This window comes from Mustela lutreola, chromosome 3 (assembly GCF_030435805.1).
Source record: "Mustela lutreola isolate mMusLut2 chromosome 3, mMusLut2.pri, whole genome shotgun sequence".
NCBI classification, from domain to species: Eukaryota; Metazoa; Chordata; class Mammalia; order Carnivora; family Mustelidae; genus Mustela; species Mustela lutreola.
The window spans coordinates 61,049,092-61,071,675 of NC_081292.1; the positions used below are offsets into that span (position 1 = coordinate 61,049,092).

The 22,584-nt window shown below is 39.5% G+C and overlaps 1 protein-coding gene across 1 annotated transcript in view; it reads right to left on the reverse strand.

Moving 5' to 3' along the window:
- The window catches only part of KCNB2 (potassium voltage-gated channel subfamily B member 2), a 397,071-nt gene that overhangs the window by 368,184 nt on the left and 6,303 nt on the right, over positions 1-22,584 (reverse strand). The window lies entirely within an intron of this gene.

A 22,584-nucleotide genomic window follows, 5' to 3' on the forward strand; every position in this document is an offset into this window, starting at 1 on the left:
CCCTAAAGCATTTCCCATTCTTTGACATCGCTTTGTTGTTCATGCACAACCAGGAGGTCTAATAGTAATTACTGTGTATTAATGGAGATAGAAATCATTGCCCCAAGGTACAAGAAAAGAGAAAAAGACAATACAATGTGCTTCACACACAGAAGAGGTTGTGTATTATTTTATACATCTAGAAGGTGGTAACTCCCAAATTTATCACCGGAGACCACTTTCTCAAGCTCTGGACTAACATATCTACGCGTTGGTCATCTCGTTCTAGATGAACAACCAACACCTTACACTAACCTACCCACACCTCCAACTTGCCCAACTAGTTCCTGTTCCTTCTCCATTTCAGATTTCTGGCCCTCCACATCGCCACAGCCAGCCACCTGAGCTAAAACTCTGCAAAGTCCTGATCGATCTGTCTACATACAATTAAGAACCAGGTCTTAACCAACTGCACCTTCTAAACATTGCTTAAGTGCTCCACCACCATGACCCAGTCCCTGTTACCCTTGAACCATGATTTTGGTTCAAGCCCTCAACCTCTTGCTTACATTTCTACAATAGCCTCTTAAATTGGATCTCAAACTCTGGTATTGTCAACCTAAAAACCTTTCTCCACATAGTTACCAGAATGATCTGCTAAGATATAAAATTGGCCCAAGCCATGCTTTCAGTCCTACAAAGATTCATCATTACTGGCATTGTAAAGAACAGTTAGCCTTATTAGGTCTGGCCTACCCCTCCACCCTCACCTCTCATCCTTCCAACATCACTATATTCCAGCAACCCAAGACTACATACATCCTTCTGTCTCAAGTTTCTGGAGCTTTCTTCATGCTGTATCCTGGAAGGGCTTCTACCTTTCCCATTTCCTTTTTACTAACTGCTGCTTGCTCTTCAAGACTGATCTCAGACATCAATCACATCCTCCAGAAAGCCCTCCATGATATCCCTCCTCTAGGATCATGAAACCTCTGTGAATGTCACTTCTGTTTCATCATACCAATGCAGTAACACCTTTCCCACAAGATGATGGGAGTTCTTAAAGACAAAGTCTTTCGTATCCTTAACACTAAGCACTTATAGATTGTGAGAGCTTATTTTTGAAAGATTTTATTTATTTGACAAACAGAGATTGCAAGTGGGCAGAGAAGCAAGCAGGGGCGGGGAGGAGAGGAAGCAGGCTTCCTGCTGAGCAGAGAGCCCAAGGACCTTGAGATCATGACCTAAGCCAAAGGCAGAGGCTTAACCCATTGAGCCACCGAGGCGCCCCATGAGTTTAATAAATGTTAAATAATGCATCAATTCTTTGTTTTCCACAAAACAGATGACAAAAGATCTAATAGGGCTAATGCTTATGGCCAGAGAAATGCATAAATGGGGTTATTTGAATGACCTGCCAAAAATGAATCCATGTTTACGTGTTAAATATGTATATGTTTGTGTGTACATAGTATCTGTCAGAATATGTGTGTGTGTGTGTGTGTGTGTGTGTGTGTGTGTGCACGCGTATTCTTTTGCTCCACAGCTTTTTCTCCTGGGTACTAATTCTTTAAGACATAACTGCTCTAGTTAGTCCCTCTTGTTGATCTATTATTTTGATCTTCGGCAGCAAAGATCTTCTTATTTGATCTTCTCCTATGTTTTTACAGAAAATCATGGTGCTTCAAGCCATACATCCAAAACACCACTTTTAATGTAAAACACCATGTTTCACAGCCAATGCCCTATACCAAGGGGAAAAACTCTTAGATTTAAGAGGTCCTTATAATTAGAACTCTCTCCTAAGATACACACCAATGTCTGCATGTCTCTTATTTCTCCACTCCTATAAGTTAAATTTATTTCTCCATCTGGAAGTCAAGTATCCTCTGAAATTAAAATAAAAGTCACATTTATGAAAAAAAAAAAAAGGTGGCTGGACTATGTCAGAAATGTTTCCTATACCACCCATAAATACACTTGAATTGAGAGGAGTTTTTTTTTTTTTTTTTCCAGCCACATGGTGACAAAAATAAGTTAGGTAAATACATACACACTGTCATCACAGATGACAAAAATACCTATTTTTACAAAAACAACGATAAGCCACACTGATTGGGCAAATAACTAAACTCTCTGAGACTTAATTTCTTACTCTGCAAAATGAGTATCTACAGTACCACAGCAGTATTTTGATGATTCAATGAGATAGTTTATGTGAGGTGCTCACTACAGGGAGGTATAACTGAACAGAATAAGAAAATTTATATTTCTCATTTTAAGTTTGCTTTCCAGTCACAGGAAGAAAACTGAGATTAAAAGCTACCCTAGTGTCGGGGCGCCTGGGTGGCTCAGTGGGTTAAGTCTTTGCCTTTTGCTCAGGTCGTGATCCCAGACTCCTGGGATCGAGCCCCACATCAGTTTCTCTGCTCCGCAGGGACCCTGCTTCCTCCTCTCTCTCTCTGCCTGTCTCTCTGCTTACCTGCGAACTCTGTCTGTCGAATAAATAAAACAAAATCTTTAAAAAAAGAAAAAAAGCTACCCTAGTGTCTATTAAGTAAATGCTAGCAATTAACTGTTTCCCTATCCATACGTTCTGTCTTCTCCAGTAAATTTTAAGTCCAGAAGGTGAATAACTGTTGGTCCCACCTTTTCTGAACCTCACAGCATGTATCTTGGATGCCACTGACGCCTATGTCCAAATTTTGTATTCGGGTGACAAGGGAATAGGTATATATACACATACCCAAAATTGAGCAACAGTATCAGGATCAGGGAAAACAACTGAAAATATTAGAAACGGGGCAGTTACGGTAGTGAATCTGATTGTTAGTTCTCCATTAAATAACTTGGTTGTAGACTCAATGACATCTCAGCAATTCACATAGATTATGTGAACAGTCCGCATGAATAATAAACAAAGGCTAATCCATTTTTAATTTGGCTAAAAATACATATAAAATGAATTTACTCTTTCTGGAATATCATGTCATCCTAATGTGAAAAAGATAAGCAGTTTTTGAACTGACCAGAATATCAGATTAGAGATTTTCTGAAAAGGATGAGAACACACCCCAACACTGACACAAACATCTCCTGTTCCAGTGCCAGGGCTTAGTGGGACTTGCTTTCTGACCAAAGTCATTATTAGGGGCCTGGGTGGCTCAGTGGGTTAAGCCTCTGCCTTTGGCTTGGGTCATGATCTCAGGGTCCTGGGATCGAGCCCCACATCGGGCTCTCTGCTCAGCGGGGAGTCTGTTTCCCCTCTCCCTCTGCCTGCCTCTCTGCCTACTTGTGATCTCTGTCTCTCTCTGTCAAATAAATAAATAAAATCTTTTTACAAAAATCATTATTAAAAGCATAAATGCTATATCATAGTCACCATTTGTCTCAGATAATTTCACAGATGATTTCCAGTGACTTTCCTTTTTGTACGTTGTGTGTCTCAAGTGAAGAGAGGTCATAAGACTTAAATTTCACAATATCTCTTTTACTGATCAAAAACTTTCTATTATAGGAAATCCAGTGTTGACTGCAAATCCCAGAATAAAAGGCAACTGAAATTCAATGCCCCATCTTCAAAGCAGGGGTAGAAAAACTTAGGATGAGAGAATGTGACCCACTGATTTGATTTTCTTAAGACTTAAACATGGTCTGCTCTGATTACTGTTACCGTGGTTGGAAGTTTTTATTTTCCTTTGGCAGAAAGTTCTGCTTGTTATCTGATAAGAAGTGCAGGCTCAGAGGCCCAAGTTCTGGAGCTGTTTAAGAGCTCTGAACAGTGTTGACAGAGTTCCTCAGGTACTCAGAATAATCATGGAAAACAAATGGTTGCCTCTGGAGCCTGTAGTTGAAGTCAAGTACAGAGGACAGTACCTCAGAAATGCACTCAGCCTTTCTGTCTGGCCCCCTGCCTGTCATTCTCCCTTCTCTTTCTTCCTCTGTGGATTTCCTCTCCCACCTTCCTGTCTGTCTTGCACCATACATTGCTTAATTTTCTCCCATTGCTTTCCCTCTCTTCTGATCTTATTCCCTAGATTTTTCTGTCCTCAGAGCCTTTGACGAACCACCAAACTATATAATTTCAGACTTATACCCACTTCAAAAAAAATTTTTTTTTAATTTTTATTTATTTATTTGACAGACAGAGATCACAAGTAGGCAGAGAGGCAGGCAGAGAGAGGAGGAAGCAGGCTCCCTGCTGAGCAGAGAGCCTGATGTGGGGCTCAATCCCAGGACCCTGAGATCATGACCTGAGCCGAAGGCAGAAGCTTAACCCACTGAGCCACCCAGGTGCCCCCACTTCAAAAATTTTTTGAAGGTCTTACTATGAAAACCTCTTAAGCAGAAAACACCACATCTCCCTCCAGAAAAAGAGAAAAACATCGATACTGAGCTGCTCTGTATGGGAAGTTGTATGAGCTTGCACAGGGGGCTCTGCTCTGAGCTTCAGGACCCCTGGGTCCAGTTGGGCTGAGTTCCTGCCTCCCCTCATCCTTCTGGTTGGACTTATTTCCTCGCCCATTAAATAATGGCATTTTATGCCTACAGATCATTAATATCCTATGACACTTGGCTAATATTTCCTCCGACTACGATCCTGTGATTTTTACCACCCTCCACTCCACGCATTATCCTCACTTTAGATAAAAGTGAAATATCCTACTACCTCGGAGTCAATGAAAATCTTTTTTCCTGATTTCTTTAAAATGAGGTGGTTTCCGTGTTTCCTTTCAAGAAACCCTTGAGTATTTACCAGAGCTTGAAACTACCTTCAGAACATCATAAAAGTTTCACTTCTATTATTTAGTGTTTAGTTAATTTTCCATATTTTGACTTTTCATTTTTCATCTATGTTCTTTTCCGCTATATTAATTTTACTTCTAACAATGAACCTGTCTGTTTCCTCTGGGTTAGGTACTGCATCTTGACACTCTTAAGAGCTCGCAAAATTTATGTTTTTAATTTTAGTAATTAAAATGGATATGATGCGCCATTTTCTCACATTTAGCTTTATAAGTGAAATTGTGTCTATCATCCTCATTTTACTCCATAAAAATTTATCATCTAGTTCAATTTAGTATAAAAGTACACTATAAAATGTACTAATTCAATGTTCAAATGATGTAGATGTTATGCAACTGTGTAAAATTTATATGCACTAATAGTTACAAACTGAATACTTTTATTTATTTTTTTATAGAATAGATCTGTTTTATTTAACAGACAGAGATCACAAGCAGAGAGAGAGGAAGGGAAGCAGGCTCCCCACCAAGCAGAGAGCCTGATGCGGGGCTTGATCCCCGGACCCTGGGATCATGACCCGAGCAGAAGGCAGAGGCTTTAACCCACTGAGCCACCCAGGCGCTCTGACTTTTTTATTTCAAGGGCAAAATCTCAGTGAACCTTTTCTTATGGCAGTTTGTTGATTTATTTCACCTCACTTGATTAATTGAAAAGTCAAGCTTGTAACGATCAGTCGACCCGTGCAAATGTACTAAAATTCCCTTCATTAGTCTGTTGGAGAAAAAAGCGACTCTTTAAACAATAAACAACAACAAACATTCTCGTTTTGCACAGCTGCACTGTGTTCCTACCAGCAGCGTGAAATTATGCTGCCAACCCGTTCAGGGCCAAACCTGACAAAACACAACTTTTGGATCATGGCATCGTAATTACAGCTTGAGACTCCAGGTTGCGGCGGCTGCGGGAAGGGGGGTGGGGGGTAGTTTACTGTACTCTGTACTCTCAAAAATACTACCATTATGTCATATACTTGACACTTCCTTAGGGTAGCAAGGCACAATAAGTCCCATGTGTGATCCTGTGAAGATGCAAAGCCAATCCTTTTAAAGATCTAAGCGATGTTTAACATTTCATTTCTGTGTTGCTAGTACACACTGAGCAGGCATTTGCACACAAGCAGCTCTGAGACCTTAAAGTTGAAAGCACTTTATGTAGAGCTAAGGCATTTTCTTAAATTTTCATGTATGGTATTAAGTAGTAAAGAAATCTTTTTTGATAATAGCTATGTCTGGTTCAGAGAACCACAAAGTTATATACATAGTAGAAACCTGGAGAGAAAAGCACTGTAACTATAGGTTGAAAATATAATCAGTGGGGTGCCTGGGTGGCTCAGTGGGTTAAACCCTCTGCCTTTGTCTCAGGTCATGATCTCAGGGTCCTGGAATTGACCCCAGCATCCGGCTCTCTGCTCAGCAGGAGGCCTGCTTCCCCCTCTCTCTCTGCCTGCCTCTGCCTACTTGTGATCTCAATCTCTCTGTCAAGTAAATAAGTAAATAAAATGTTAAAAGAAAAGAAAATATAATCAATGTTTCTTAAAAAAAAGTTTTAGTACTTCCTGAAATCTTTGAAATGACTTCCAGAATTTACTAATAAAAAAATAAAGTTATAACAAGTTAAAAATGAATCAGATTCACTGGAGAAAGATAGTACTAAAATGAAAGTCCTGGAAATTCAGTTATCCTAAGAAAGTCAACAAACCCGCTGAATTACTTCAGAACCTCACCAGAAAGATCAATGAATTTCATAGTGTTTATTGTTTTTTAATATATCAAATTCTAGTAATAACTGATACATTGTCCTTGTCATCAGAAAGGTGAAAGGCAGCCTTTCTTTTCTGCAATCAAAAGCTGTTAATACCAATATGTTCCTTGATTTTAGCACAAATATTCAGTCCTTAGTTTAAAAAAAAATCCAGGACTTTTATCCTTGATATAACCGATGCTTTTTTTAGATACACTCAAACAAAATCCTAAAAGCTTTGCTTTCAGTGGTCAGAGGAAGCATTGTGTTGCAATAAGAAGGGGAAAAAACAAGTAATAAGTAGAATATGCAATACGAGTGTCTTTCAATATCACAGATGTCTCTGAATAACCAAATTTATAAATAAACCATTTTATTTAGACACATAATATGATTGTTCTTCATCGGAATAGAGAACTATTTAAATCATTAGATCCCACATATATATATATATATATATATATATGTTTGCTATAATTAGAGAGTAAAACACTAGGTTTGCCTTTAGAAACAGGGTTTTTTTCATAAGACGTAGCTGACAAAAATATCCTTCTCTACTTTGAAAAATATAATACTGATATTATAATGCAACTTGGGCCTTTTATAAACTACAAGGTATAGTAGTGGCTTGAAATTTTCAGTCTGTTTCCAAACACACAAAAAGGCTAAAACATTTAGAGGAGCATTCAGCCATTCAGGTGATGGAAGACTTTTCTATTATGTAGGTAAAAATGTCCTTTACATTGGGGCTCAAGATGTGTTCTTTTAAATGTTTCTTTTTGCAAATATCTTCCCAGAGTCACAATGCAGTGAAGGGGATAAATAAAGATGAAAGGCAATGAGAAAAATGAAAAAGGCAACCAATGGAAAAACTACTGGTGCCATTGAGAGGAACAAAAACAAGGCTGGGCCACCCTGTCATATCCTGATAAAAACTACAAACTTGTTATGTGGATGACACAATCTTCAATTTGGGTGATGAACTTAAATTTCATATGCCCTCTGGGTGTTCGGCCTAAGTTAAATTTAGCCTCCATAAAACCAAATTAAAAAAATGTTCATGATATTTGGAAAGGATTTGAATATTTGTTATGTTTCTTCCAATAAAATTAGTTTTTAGATCAAGGAATGATTGATCTGGAATGTTCAGTAGTAATATTCTTTTTTTTAAAAGATTCTATTTATTTGACAGAGAGAGACACAGCGATAGAGGGAACAAAAGCAGGGGGAGTGGGAGAGGGAGAAGCAGGTGTCCCACGGAGCAGAGAGCCTGACTCAGGGCTTGAACCCAGGACTCTGGGATCATGATCTGAGCTAAAGGCAGATGCCTAACAACTGAGCCACCCAGGCGCCCCCAGTAGTAACATTCTAGACAAGGGATGTTTCTCTCAGTTGGGCTCCCCTTAATATCAAAAAACAATTTCCAATTACCTTCTGGTCCCTTACTTCTCATAATCGAACATGTTAAAAGGCAATGTGGTTTTCATTAAAAATATAAATAGTGAGTCTGACCTAGGATTAGTTTCTATGAACTAAACATTGTACCATACTTTATATACCCTCAGTTTGGAGAGTAGAGTTACAAAATGTGGCAAAAGGAACTTGTATATGTTCTAGTCCAATTCCTCATTTCCAGGTTTCCAAACCGAGATCCAATGAGGTCATGTGACTTGGCTGACCTCCCTTTCTGGTAGCTGCTGAACTTGGACTAGAACCCAGATCTATAAATGCCTATGTAAGTCTCTTTCTATTACATCCCACCTCATTATTCTTTGCTTTTCACCTTATAGCCCATTTTTAAAAGTTTTTATTTTTTGTCTACCCCCATATCAAAATACTGATTCAAACTACACTAAGCTGAGATGTGCTATTTCCTTTATATTGTTGATTTCTTTAAAGGCTAATAGCTGTAGTCAGGCAACTTGATTGTGCTCTTACGAAGAGAGGTGAACTTCACAGAATCGTTCTTTCATTACCTCTCTCTTCTGAGTACTGGTTCTTATGATAACTAACCCTTTCTGCTGTGGATCCCTTCAGTCAATTCTGCACACTGCAGCCCCTACGCCAGCAGACTGGGGGCACTTCCTACAGAAGATATTCCCATGCTTCCCACTCTCTGGATAAAGGCACACTACATACAAAGACTGCAAGGTCTGTCATCGACTTCTCTCTGCAGTTTTCTATATAATCTACCTTACTCCCTCTCATTTTGTGTTCTCACTTTTTCATTCATTTCTTTTCATGTACTACTCTTCTACCACAAGGAATTTGCACATCTTCTATTTCCTTCCCTCTTCACCTTCAGATATCAACTCAAGAATCACATCTGAGATAACATCCCCTGATTACCTCGGCTATAAAATAATCTTATTTTAAGAACTAACATAGAATTAGGTGCCTTGTACCTACAGCACTTGTCACAACAGCAGTTTTGCATTTATTTTTGAGTATATATGAGTATTTTTTTAAAGATTTTATTTGTTTATTAGAGACAGCGCAAGAGAGAGTGAGCATGAGCAGGGGGGAAGGGCTGAGGGAGAGGGAGAAGCAGGGTCCCCACTGAGCAGGGAGCCTGACTCGGGGCTCCATCCCAGGACCCTGGGGTCATGACCTGAGCTGACGGCAGATGCTTAACTGACTGAGCCACCCAGGCGCCCCTGGAATGAGTATTTTGACTATTTGATAAATATGCATCCTCTTCAATAGACTCTAAGTTCCTTGAAGGCAGGAATCATATCTCATCGTATTCACCACTGTATCCCAAGTGCTTGGCACGAAGTAGAACCATCATGATATTTTTGAATGAAAAAGTAAATGATCAGATTTATATATTACTTAACATTTATTTAAAAATCATACTCTCATTCCAGCTACTCTATATGACCTGCCACTCCCCAAATCCAATATGACTATCGTGTCTGAAAGGCTCTTTTCTGCATTCTCCATCTGATAAATCCTTATTCATTATTTAAGATTAAGAAAAAATATTTTGTTCCAGGGTGAATTAATCTCTTCTGCCATAGTGGATTAAAAGTTGTTCTATATGTTATAATGCTTTTATCTTGTATCATAACTATTCATTTATTCATTCTTTTTATTCATTCATTCAGCAAATATTTATGAGCCCTACTCTGCCGGAGATGCAGTCTCTGACATCAAGAGGCTTATATTCTTCCCCCCCCCCCCCCCGTGTTTGAGTTTTATTTCTTCTGTAAAACAGATAAAAATATTAAGGTTAGTTTTTTTGGTTTTTTTTTTTTAATTTATTTATTTTTTTCAGCATAACAGTATTCATTGTTTTTGCACCACACCCAGTGCCCCATGCAATCTGTGCCCTCTCTAATATCCACCACCTGGTTCTCCCAACCTCCCACCCCTACCCTTCAAAACCCTCAGATTGTTTTTCAGAGTTATATTCTAATGGAGGTAGACAGGCATTTTACACAAACACACAAGCAACTGATTACAACAGTGAAAAAAACTACAATGGAGAAGAAGGTTCCATGTGAGCTTTAACTGAAAATGCCTTCTTGGCTGTGAGTTCTTAAAAGTATTAAGCTTCTCTTACCCATATTTGCAACTTTGGCATGCAAATGCTTAACAAATTTTGTAGACTATCCAAGAGAATGAATGAATGAGTGAATAATGAATTTCAAGGCACTATTATCCTTATTTTTGGTCAAATGTTTTGGTTAACATCATCTAACATCAGTTTATTTTGGTGACTTCCAATTTGTTTAGAAGTTCTACCTACCCTTATTTATCTGTCTTGACAAGGCCTGGGTTCAGGATAAGAACTAGGTTTTCTGGACATTTGTAGGGAAGAAGTGATAAGTAAGACTCTAACAATTATTGCTGTCCCAACTAGAATATGCTACCTAAAAACACTACTGGTCCTAGTAATGTTCCAGCAGGTGACCTGGGTGAACACCTCTCAGGTATGTGCAGAAGAAACTCCTACCCTGTTGTGAGATGGAGAAGATGGCCTTCAAAGTGGCTTTTATCACTCAAATTTTATGGTTCTATAAGATTTAAGTGAATACCACTCATCTAGATAGTTCACTGGATAAATAAAGAATAGGGAAAACCTTACCCTTTCAATTTCTTTTTTTTTAAAGATTTATTTGTTTGAGAGAGAGAGAGAGCTTGAGTGCATGCAAGCGTGGGGAGGGGGCAGAGGGAGAGAATTTTCAAGCAGACTCCCCACTGAGCGTGGATCCTGACGTGGGGCTCCATCTCATGTCCCTGAGATCGTGACCTAAGCTGAAACCAAGAGGGGGATGTTTAACTGACTGAGCCACCCAGGTGACCCCACTCTTTCAATTTCGTAAGTTTAAAATTTTGCAAAAGTGAATTTTCTATTTCTCAGTATAAGCTAAGAAACAGAAATATGCAAGCCAGAAGAGAAAGAGATTGAATTTCCACTAAAAAGAAAATAATGAAAAGTAAAAGGAAAGAAGGTATCAGAGTTAGTGAGTCCTCTCACCCCCCACCCCTGCCAAGAGGTAAGCTTACATCCTTTAACAACGATCTTTTCTCTTTCTAAGTAATATAAAGTATTACCATGGAAAGACTATATGAAAAGGACAAAGTTTAATCAAAGGAATGACCCAATGGTAATGGAAATACAAGCAGAGTAGTATTTGGGTTGGGAAAATAGCTTAAGTTGAAAGGTAGAAATCGGGGCACCTGGGTGGCTCAGTGGGTTCCCCCCACCCCGCCTCTCTGCCTACGTGTGATCTCTATCAAATAGATAAAATAAAAATCTTAAAAAAAAAAAAAGAAAGGTAGAAATCTTTCCCAAAATATTCAAATCACAATATGTGGGTAGCCACATCTTCAAACTCAAAGAAGACTATGGCCAAAATTTGCCTTAGGATGCTCGGTGTAGCCAAAGCCACAGTCCCAACCGTCCATGCTCACAATGCTGTCACGTGTTCTAGCTTCTAGCATGGAAAAGCAGTTTCTAACAGATCAATGGTATCCTTCATTAATGAAACTAATTTAAAAAATCAGAATGTGTCACAAGTAATCGTTTGCTTGATTTTTATTCTGTGCATTAAGTAGAAAAGGAAAGAGGCTCACTGAACTACAGACATCCATCTCCACATCCCTTATAATTAATGTTTTCCATCCACCCTTGTCATCAGTGAGGATCATTAAACACCATTTATTAAGCATCCATCTGTGTATGGCACTTTATAAATATTCCTCCCCTTGCCCCTGCTCCCTTTCTCAATCTACCATGTGTCTCTGTTGTATAAAATGCTAGGGAACTACAATGATAATAAATAATTAATGGTAAGAGCATAAGGCAGATGGACGAGATGACCTACTAACATCTAAGAATCTTAGGATGCTAAATTTACTGCTAATAATATAATTTAGCACAATTTGATAAGAAAATATCAAAGCATTTGATGAGGAAAATGAGCTAATCATATTCCATCAACATTTTCTAAAATAAAAATGTGAAAATTGGGACCACAGATGGACTGACTGAAAGCCTTGAGTTCATGTGACTTATACCAGATGATACAGTCTTGAAATAAATAATGTGGAAAACAGTGTGGAAAAAATATTAAAAATTATGGTTTTGATAGTACAATAGGGAATGTCATTTTGAAGCAAAGGTAAAAATATTTATACATAAAGGACACCTATTATTTTCATTGAATGGACTACTACATTTAAGAATAAATGGACTTCCCTCCCTTTTTTCAGTTCTTCTTTAATGTTGTCATATTATTTTCCCAATGTTTTTTCTTCAAGGAAAGAGTCAATAATACTGGGTTTAGGTATGGTGATATTTAAAGCACTCTTTTTTCACTTCTACAAGCCTCATGTAGTCAGGATTATAGTCCAAGAGTGTGTCAAGGTAAAATAAGCTATTGCTGTAAGATTCAGATTTATAATTTGGATTTTATTTCAGCTTAAGATCAAAATGCCCATACGTAGAAACTCTATTTCCTAGAAAGTAAGGATATTCTTGGAGATGTATATGAAGGAAAGCCAAAGTTATGATCTCATTTGCTTTGTGAATTTTGTTAATAATTACCATTTTTATCACCTACCACATGTTGGGTAATTATTATATGCAGCCACTATGCTTATCCCTTAATTTTCAGAATGAACATGTTCATTAATTCTCAACCCACCTACGGATGGGTATTATTATCTTTAATTTACCAATAAAGAAACTGAGGCTCAGGGGCGCCTGGGTGGATCAGTCAGTTAAGCATCTGCCTTCAGGTCAGGTCATGATCTCTGGGTCCTGGGATCAAGCCCCATGTCAGGCTCCCTGCTAATAGGGAGCCTGCTTCTCCCTCTCCCTCTGCCCCTCTGTCCTCAACCTCCCCCTGCCCCTGCTCTCTGTTCTCTCCCAAATAAATAAATAAAATCTTTAAAAAAATAAGCCGAGGCTTAGAAAGGTAAGCTCTTTGTTCAAGATGACATCAATAGTAAGTGCTGGTACCAGGATTCCAGTCCAGCATTATCTTAATGCGAAGCCTCCCATGTCTGTAACTTCATAAGATGCTGGAGATTTTCCTTGAATGGCAGGATTCTGGATGCCTCAGAATGATAAATAAATGGAAATATGGAACCAATATTGAGGAATATTTTTAGCATTATACAGAAGACTAAAACTCAAATAATTCTTATACCATTATATCTATCTCTTGGTCTAAGCAGCATGAATAAAATAAATTACATGTCCTAATTTTCTTATGTATAGAGATGGTAGGGTTGGCAACTATTTTTCTAGTTCTAAATTTTTAAAATTAAACAAATTTTATTTTATTAAAAGATTTTATTTATTTATTTGAGAGAAAGCAAGCATAGGGAGAAGCAGACTACTCCTCAGGTAGCCCCCATGCAGGGCTCCATCCCAGGACCTGGGATTATGACCAGAGCTGAAGGCAGATACACCCGACTGAGCCACCAAGGCGCCTCTAAACAAATTTTAGTAAATGACTTTGTAAAGTAATATTATTAGCCTTAGTATTTGAGATTTATAGTCAAGATAGATGTTTTAAAAATATAAAATTCAGGAGCACCTGAATGCCCCAGTCAGGTAAGTACCTGCCTTCAGCTCAGGTCATGATCCTGGGGGTCCTGGGAACTAGCCTTGCGATGGTTTCCCTGCTGAGCAGGGAACCTGCTTCTTCCTCTCTTTCCTGTTTGTGCTCTCTCTTTCGCTATCTCTCTCTCTCTCTCAAATAAAATCCTTCAAAACATGTATATAAAATTCATAGCATTTGGAAGGGCAACATTAGTGGATTGAAATGATTTTCCCAGGGTCCATTCAGCGTCAGAGCTAGAAGTCAACTCTCTTGTTCCTGAGTCTGTATTTTTCCACTAGACCTTGCTACCTTAGAGCACCAAAAATAAATATAAAAGTACAATAATGGAAGAGGAGAAAGTTAAGTAAGAGCAATCCAACTATCTCATATTTAGGTAAGCCTATAAATACTGATGAATTGAACCTAATTATTAATGAATCCTGACTAAAACATAAATCCATAATTTCTCCTATTTCAATAATGGTCAGAATGGGAAAAGATAAAAAATTACAAATAATACATACTGAGTTAGGTACACTATTCCTTTCTCATTCCCTCCCTTCCTTCCTTCCAAAACCATGTGTTAATTGGCTATCACTATGTACTGAATGAGGGGATACAAAATTTGGTAAGGTAGCCCTTGATCTCAAAGAACCCATAGCATTACAAGAATTTTTGGATTTGTGCTTTTAGCATATGTCTTATAGGCTCAGATAATATTATGGACTTAAATATTTCTTTAACTGGCACCTAATTAAAGCTTTCCACCTGATTTAAACATATTAATGTGAAGAAAGGGAAAGGTATAAAATACCAGCAAATGACACAGATGTCTTAATTCATGGGGATTTAAGGAGCATAATGTTCATTTATGTGAGCTATAGCCTTGGCCACCATTTGCAATTTTAAAAGCTTTTTGGGGTCTTAAATGAATTAATGAATTAAATGGTTATTTCACTAATTCATTTGACACAGACTTACTGAGCACCTACAACTATATCAAACACTGTTACAAAATGCCTGTCAGAAAATGGGTCCCTAAAAAAGAAAATAGACCAATCCTTACTATAGCATTCTACTTTAGCTGCACACATAGAACTACAAGCCATGTTTATTATTAAGTATTTTGCTGGGCCTGAATAAAGCCAGAAGACAATTTTAACAAGTAACTTTTTTTTTTCACTAAAAATTTCATTTATTTATTTTCAGCATAACAGTATCATTATTTTTTTACCACACCCAGTGCTCCATGCAATCCGTGCCCTCTATAATACCCACCACCTGGTACCCCGACCTCCCACCCCCCCGCCACTTCAAACCCCTAAGATTGTTTTTCAGAGTCCATAGGCTCTCATGATTCACCTCCCCTTCCAATTTACCCCAACCCCCTTCTCTCTAACTCCCCTTGTCCTCCATGCTATTTGTTATGCTCCACAAATAAGTGAAACCATATGATAATTGACTCTCTCTGCTTGACTTATTTCACTCAGCATAATCTCTTCCAGTTCTGTCCATGTTGCTACAAAAGTTGGGTATTCATCCTTTCTGATGGAGGAATAATACTCCATAGTGTATACGGACCACATCTTCCTTATCCATTCATCCGTTGAAGGCATCTTGGTTCTTTCCACAGTTTGGTGACCGTGGCCATTGCTGCTATCTGTATCCCAATGTTTATAGCAACAAGTAACTTTTTAATGGCTTCTGAGCTTTCTATGTGCACTCTTTCTATAAAGTCTAATGAAAACGCTCTCCTTAGATTTAGGGAAAAAAAACTAGGATTCCAAATTTAAAATGACATTTATCTCAAAAGTAAATTAATATTTAATGGTAGCCTAATTAATAATTGTGATTTTATGAACTAAAGACATTTAGCATTGAAGCCCCTAGTCACATTTGTTCTAAACTATACAGACTAGAAAATAGAACTAAAGATGGACCATCTCTTCTCCAATGTTACTTTACTGCTATATTTCAGAATTGTACCTTCTAAATACCCCTTTCTCATTCTGGAAGATAGTGCTTTTCATTTGTGAAAAGCAGAACAAAGAATTCAAGAGATCCAGACACATGGGAACTTTCAAAGGATTCAAAGCAACTCTAATGTTATCTAGGTGATAACTACTAAAAAAAAAAAAAAGCACGATACTTTACCGTAACATGCTTTACATAATAAATATTGAAATTATTGTATCTGAGAAATCTCCAAAAATATATCAATTGGCATGTCAAGAGCTATTATCATTTCCGAGGGGATTTTTTGTTAATCACCTGAACTGATAAAATAGCTCTTATAAATAAACACAAAAGAAATCAAGATGCAAAAGGAAGGGAACTTGTTAACGCAGAATTGTGTCTGTGTCATTTTAGAGGTTAGAGAGGAAACATGAATAGAGGAAGAAACATGAATAGAAGGAGACAGAGATAGGATGGACAAGAATGTAAGAATGAAAGAGGTTGAAAGAAAGGAAGAAAGAGAGAGAAAGGAAGGAAGGATATCCTGTCTGGGCAAAGTGGGCATGAGAAAGCATTTAAGGTCACATTAGACACTTAACAAAGATAATGTTCTATACTTGTATAATATTTTATATTTTGTAGTTCACAAAGAAAGAAATGCCTTCGGTAAAGAACAATTCCTATACATAGAAACAAATCATAGTGCATCCAAATCCCTTCATGGGGATGTACCTGGGAGATACTCTACAGAGTCGAAATAGGCATTGGTCTCCACAGATGGCTTGCATGTTTATATATGGTTAGTTGGAGGCTGATGCTGGTTGTAAGCGGGTATTTCTAGACTTTAAACCATACTGCTTTTGAAACTTAGTGCTTCCTAAAGTAATTCATGCTAATAATAACCCAGGCCTTCACGTCTTGTATGGTAGCACTAGCCACATATGGATATTGAAATTAAAAATTTAATTTCTCAGTCTCACAAGTCACATTTCAAGGGTTCAATAGCTTATGTGGCCAGTGCCTGCAGAATCGAGAGCACAGACACAGAATATGCCCAACACCACGACAGTTCTATTAGACAGCACGGGTGTAGACAAATCTCCTGTGAAGTTATGAAGCTCAGGTCTGTTCTGAAAATAGGGATGAGAGAAAAATTCTATTGGAAATAACATATTCTTCCTCAACTCACTCCACCAGTGGCTTCTAATCTTGCCAGTGGTAGCCCTTCAAACTGCACTTTCAAAGTGCTCCAGTCCAGACTCTAGAAACATTTTAGCCCTGGTCAAGAAGCAGGTGAAGAATGTTTGAGTATAAAATAGTGTAGGGCCATGGCCTGGCTGTTCATCAACATGCTGGCCCTACTCTAGTCCTCTCTGGTCTACCCTGGGCAGCAGTTCTTGGTAGCCGCACTCCTGGTAGCTGTTCTGGGACCCAGAACCTGACTTAGGTCCTGGTTCCATCCATTCCTTCACTCACTGACCCAACGCATTAACAACGAGCCCCAACTATGTGGTGGTGCTGTGGATAAATCAGTGAATAAGGACAGCCTCTGCCTTTAGTGAGCTGACGTTCTCACACAGCGAAACGACACAGGAGAATGACCCACAATCTAGAACTGGGCTAAGTGCTGCGAAGGAGAATAGACGATGCTAAGAAAGAGAATAATGGAGAGACCTGCTCTACTCTGGGGGCCTGAGAAGGCCTCTCTGAGCAAATGACTTTTGGCCTGAGATCAGGGACATAAGTAAGAGTTAGCCAGGTAAAAGCAGGAACAGAGAGCACCCCAAACAACCACCTGTGCACACCTTGAGAGCCAAGGAATCTCGGGCACCTTGAATAAACTAAAAGAAAGTCAGAAATCATAGCAGACTACGAAGGGTAAGTGGCCTGAAAAGAGGCAGGTGGGCAGAGGCCAGACTGACCAGAGCCTCTATAAACAGCAGCCTTACACTAGTGATGCTTTGGAAAGCAAAGAAGGAATATGGTAACCCCCGAGTTAAGGACTGAGGTCTTTAGTCTAAGAAAAGTGGGAAATCATTTAAGGGGTAAAGGTAGAGGAGTGATATGATCAGATCTGCCATTTATAAAAAAAGAAAAAAGAAAAAAGAAAAGCAAAGGGCAAAATGGATTGAGGGGACAAGAAAAGAAGCTAGGGGTCCAGTTAATAAGCTTTAGTGGAAGTCCAGAAAGAGGTGTTGCTATTTTGGTGATGGCATAGGGAATGGTCCTGTCCATTGTGCCTGAAACCCTGCATTTATAATGTGACCATCACATGGCTCTCCCGACAATAGACACCCATGTCCAAACTAGTCTGGACTCCTGCTAGCTACATACAATAGACTTCTTTCTAAATAAATTCTTAAATATTCACAAACCATAGCATTTGAGCCTGGATCTTCCTAAATCTGCCTGCCCCGTCTACCTCTACCTGTCTGAATCTCAAATACTGCCTGTTCCCAGACTCCCCTCCCTCCTAATTTGACCAGGGTTTCCCCCAGGACTCCACAGATCTAACTTCCTGCCCACTTGGACTGCCGCCGGCCATCCATCTCTGGCCTTTCCAGATGCCACATGTGCCTACCTGGCTGGTTTCCTCTTAGAACTAGCTAAGAACTAGCTACCCCGGCCCTGACATGACTGAGTGCCCACTGTTAGAAAATAGGAGGAGGAAATGGAAAAAGAAGCAAAGAACTCAAGTCCCAGAGTCCGCAAAGAACAAATCAGGTGACCAGAAGCAGAGCATAACGGTATCTCTGGGTAAAAATGGCACCATAATGTCTCAACTCCCCCATTTTAGCACACCACAGCCCACATGTGGCTCCTCGGTCCACAAGCATCACCCTCACCCTTTCATGTCCAGCAGCCTTGCCTTTGCCCGTCACTCTCCTTTCCAAGTAGTTCATAAAGAACCCCCAATCATCTGGATCCAGGGCAAACTCACTGCCCTTGCCGCTGAAGAGGTATCAGGGCAGGGGGGTGGTTCTTGTCTGTTTCCAGATAGACTATAAGCACTGTGAAGGTAATGATCAATTTTGTTTAATCTGATGACCGAGAAGAGTGCTTTACCCAGTAAAAGTACTTAATAAATATTTGCTAAGTGCATGTCCTTAAAAAGCTACCTACAATTTGGAGACAGCTGGGGTATGAGAAAGCAGTAAGTTCTTTCAGAGAAGGAACTACTGCTTTGTTTTGGGGCAGGGGGAACATAATGGAATGTTTGGCCATTACAGGCAAGTCCCTTTGCGGATCGGCTCACTGATGCACCTTGAGAAAGAACAGAAGGGAAATCCTAGATAAAGAGATGTGAGGAAGAGTCTAGGGGAAGAGAAAGGCCACGCAAATGGCTTGTATCTGGGCCCCAGAGAGATCCGAGCTGGTGAGCAAACCCCCATTGTAAGGAATGGTAAAGACATTTGTAGAAGCACTGATGTCTAACATTCAATTAGAACTAGTTTCTTGTCTATGGTAGAATTACCATCCTTTATCCCAAAGCACTCATCCAGAGTCTGTTACGGATAAGAGCCTCACACCAGTGATGCTTTAGGGAATTAGGGAAGACTATGCTGGTCCCAGAAGTCTGGATCGAGAGCCAATAAGAAGATGGGAGTGAGGTGGGGCGATGTCATGCATAGAATGGATTAACTGGAGAATGAATGTAATTCAAACCCTTTCCTCCCTAATATATTCTGGAGGAAGACGACTATAGCTGGAATGGGCTAATTGTCTAAATTTATGCTTCACTTTTGCAAGAGAGAACAGTCACTGGGAAGCTCTTATTAACCCAGGGATTGCACTTCCCAGCCCCTATGCATCTAGGGGGGCATCTGACTAGTTTTTCTCAGCAGATTACAACCAGAAATGTTGCTGTCATCATTTCTAAGTCAAGATGTTTAAGAAGTAGATGTTGCCTTTTCAACTCTCCCATTCTCCCCACATAAACACCATTTGATATGTGGGTGAGAAACTTTTATATTATGTCAAGCCACCAACATTTCAGTTTGTTATAGCAGCTAGTATCATCCTAACTTATTCTGAAGCTGATACCTTGAAGGGAGTGCCACCTTTAAAAATCTAAATATGTAGTGTGGCCATAGGTCAGGAGACAGACAGAGGAGACTAGAGGCTTGGAACCCTCCTCAGCCCTAGTGAAACTGCACTAACTCCAGAGAAAATGGGTAGAAAGAGCCAGAATGCTTGTGTGTGATCGCTGCTTCTCAGTGCCTACAGCAAGGTGTTACTGTGATCGCTGCTTCTCAGTGCCTATAGCAAGGTGTTACAAGATAACGGATGAGCTCAGGAAAGAACCGGCTGGTTTGAGAACAGAGATAAAGGCAAATAGCCAAACTCTAGAAATCCAAGACTATGAAGCTGCAACAGTACACTGCTTCAGGGACTCTAACAGTGAGGAATAACGCTGAAAATGGCTTCGAATAACAGATACCTATTTTTGACAAAATGACTCAGCCTTGCAACAAAGATCTAATAAGTCACCCAACCACCCATGGCTATTCTTTCAAATGACCTCAAAGAAACCACTTGAGACATGGTGGTTGAGACGTGAGCAAAGGAATGAAGCAGGATCAAGAAGTACAAATAGGAAAGAATTTTCAGTGAAGTTAGTAGTGTAACCGACACAAAGCAAACACATTAAAAACCTATGAAGATTTTGAGGGAATTGTATTGTCAAAGAAATTAGGAGCCTGGCCTGAGGGGGATGAAAAAGAAAACAATGACTATAAAACAACTTCTAAGACCAGCAAGAAGCATGCTGAGAAGGTAATATAATTCCCAAAAAGGACATACTTCTCAATACCCATTCTGGCTGAGTAATGGGTAGGGAAGAATCTCTCAGAGGGTGACCAGGGCTACAGATAACAATGGACAAAGGAGTCAGTCATTCTAAGATGGAAAAACCAAAGTCTAAAAAAAAAAAGAAATTTCCCTACTGCCAGAGCAGGAGGTTTCTGGCAAGGTCTAGCAGGATATCTTCCATGTTATGGGCCAATGAATGCATCTCCCATTCTTCCCTTTACCAAATGAGAATTTTTGAATGCAATGATTCTATACCTGATCTAACATTATGCCATGGGAGGCCAATAAACTGTCTTTCAATATAAAGGTTCCTGGACAATGAGGAGCCAGACTTAATGGGGAGGACTTAGCATCGCCCGTACAGCCTGGATTTTGAGATGGGCACAATGACCAGGGGGAATTCAGGTAGTTTTCTGGGGCCGAAGTTTTGCTACACGTGGCCAGAGAGGCAGAATATGATAGAAAGAGTTATTGAGCAGAATTTTGCTTCTCTTTCCATGACACAGAAATGTTGCTGGGGAGTGGCTAGCCAGCCAGAGGTTAAATACTCCAGCCCTCTTTGTATGTAGATGGAGTGATGTGATTCTCTCACCAACAGAATGTGAATAGAAACAAGGTATGTCACTCTTAGGTAAACCATCTCTATGTTCATTCACAGCCACAACTTCCAGCTAAATACAGAGAACTCCAAATCCCTAGAACATGGCAAGAACATGGGTCCCCAGATCACTGCACAAAACACACACACAGGACTCTCATATGAGCAAAAAAACCCAAAAAAACAAAAAAAAACTTCTACTCTATTAATCACTGAAGTTCATGTTACCACAACCAAGACATTGACCTCTGAAGAAGAAAGACTGGGTTTCCAAACCTGTTATTCCGATCCAGGCTGGGAGCTGACAGACTTAGGGACACTTGGTTATAAATGTTTGCCATGGGGAATTCAGACCCTCCTCTTCTTCACCATTTCTGTTAGGGTAAGTCCTGGCCCTTATCCTACCTGTATGCCTCAAGAGTCTCCTAATTAGTCTCCTGGGCTTCAATCTATGCTCCTCTTACTATCCATCTTCCTCATGCTACCTCAGAGACTGCCGCCCACACAAAGAGGACCATGTCACGCTACATAAAATTACAGTTAACTGCCTGTCCCATAGGATAAAATCAAAGTGATGTAACACAACACACAACACATTTCCCAATTAATCTCCTACATTCTTCAACATCATCTCCCCTCATTTCCCTGCAACTGACAATGTTGAGCCCCAACTACCAGCCAAGTCCTTTTTATGACACTGCTTTGCAAATGCTGTTCCCTCTGCCTAGAATGTTCTCCATCGGCCTCCTTTTTAGCCTGGAAAATGCTCACTCATCTCTTAAGAATTAGCTTAGTTGTCATTTCATCTGTGAAGTCTTGCCTGACTCTCCCACAGAGAAGATGGAATCCTGACTTCTATGAGCCAGCCTCACTATTGTGCCTACTACTGGGGTGTTTTCTATTATTCAGTTATCCTCATGGTCTGATTTTGTTGCTGTTTATTTTCTTTGTTATTCAGTCAGCCTTTCAGTTTATCTTCTTACTAAAAACTTAGAGAGTCCTGCTTTTTCCAAACAGCCCAGGGGTGCATTAGAATGAGATTGTCTCCCTTCAGTGGGAGACTCTCTCCATGATCAGTGTTGCTGAATGACATTACTCCAGTCTTTTGGGTGAGTTTTCTACAACTGTGAAATATTTGGAAGGCAAGGCCCAGGAACACCAGAAACCCTACAATGTGTACAGAAATCCTGCACCCCCTAAGTTTTACACTACTGATCTGACACATATGTGCATGCACAACTAGCTTGTGAGTACCTGTGGTATCTTAACCCCATTGTACAGCAAATGTTTTCTACATGGGAATTTTCTAGGAAAGTACCATATTTGGAACTTCACCAAGATTTGCTCACCATTTTGGAGAGTCATGTCACCAACTACAACGCTGCTCGTGGAAGCTCATTCACTGATAGAGTACACCCACATGTTTGCAATTGTAGCTGTCACATGCAATGGATACATTGACTTCATTCTTATTTCAAAAACGCCAAATATACAAAATTGTCACCAATATTCAGTTGAATGCTTTATCTTAAATCCAAATGTATACATTTTAAGTAGAAGCATCTGACTACTTTAGTACCTCTTGGTATAGTCATGCTGATCATATGCAAACTGACATACCTACAAGTT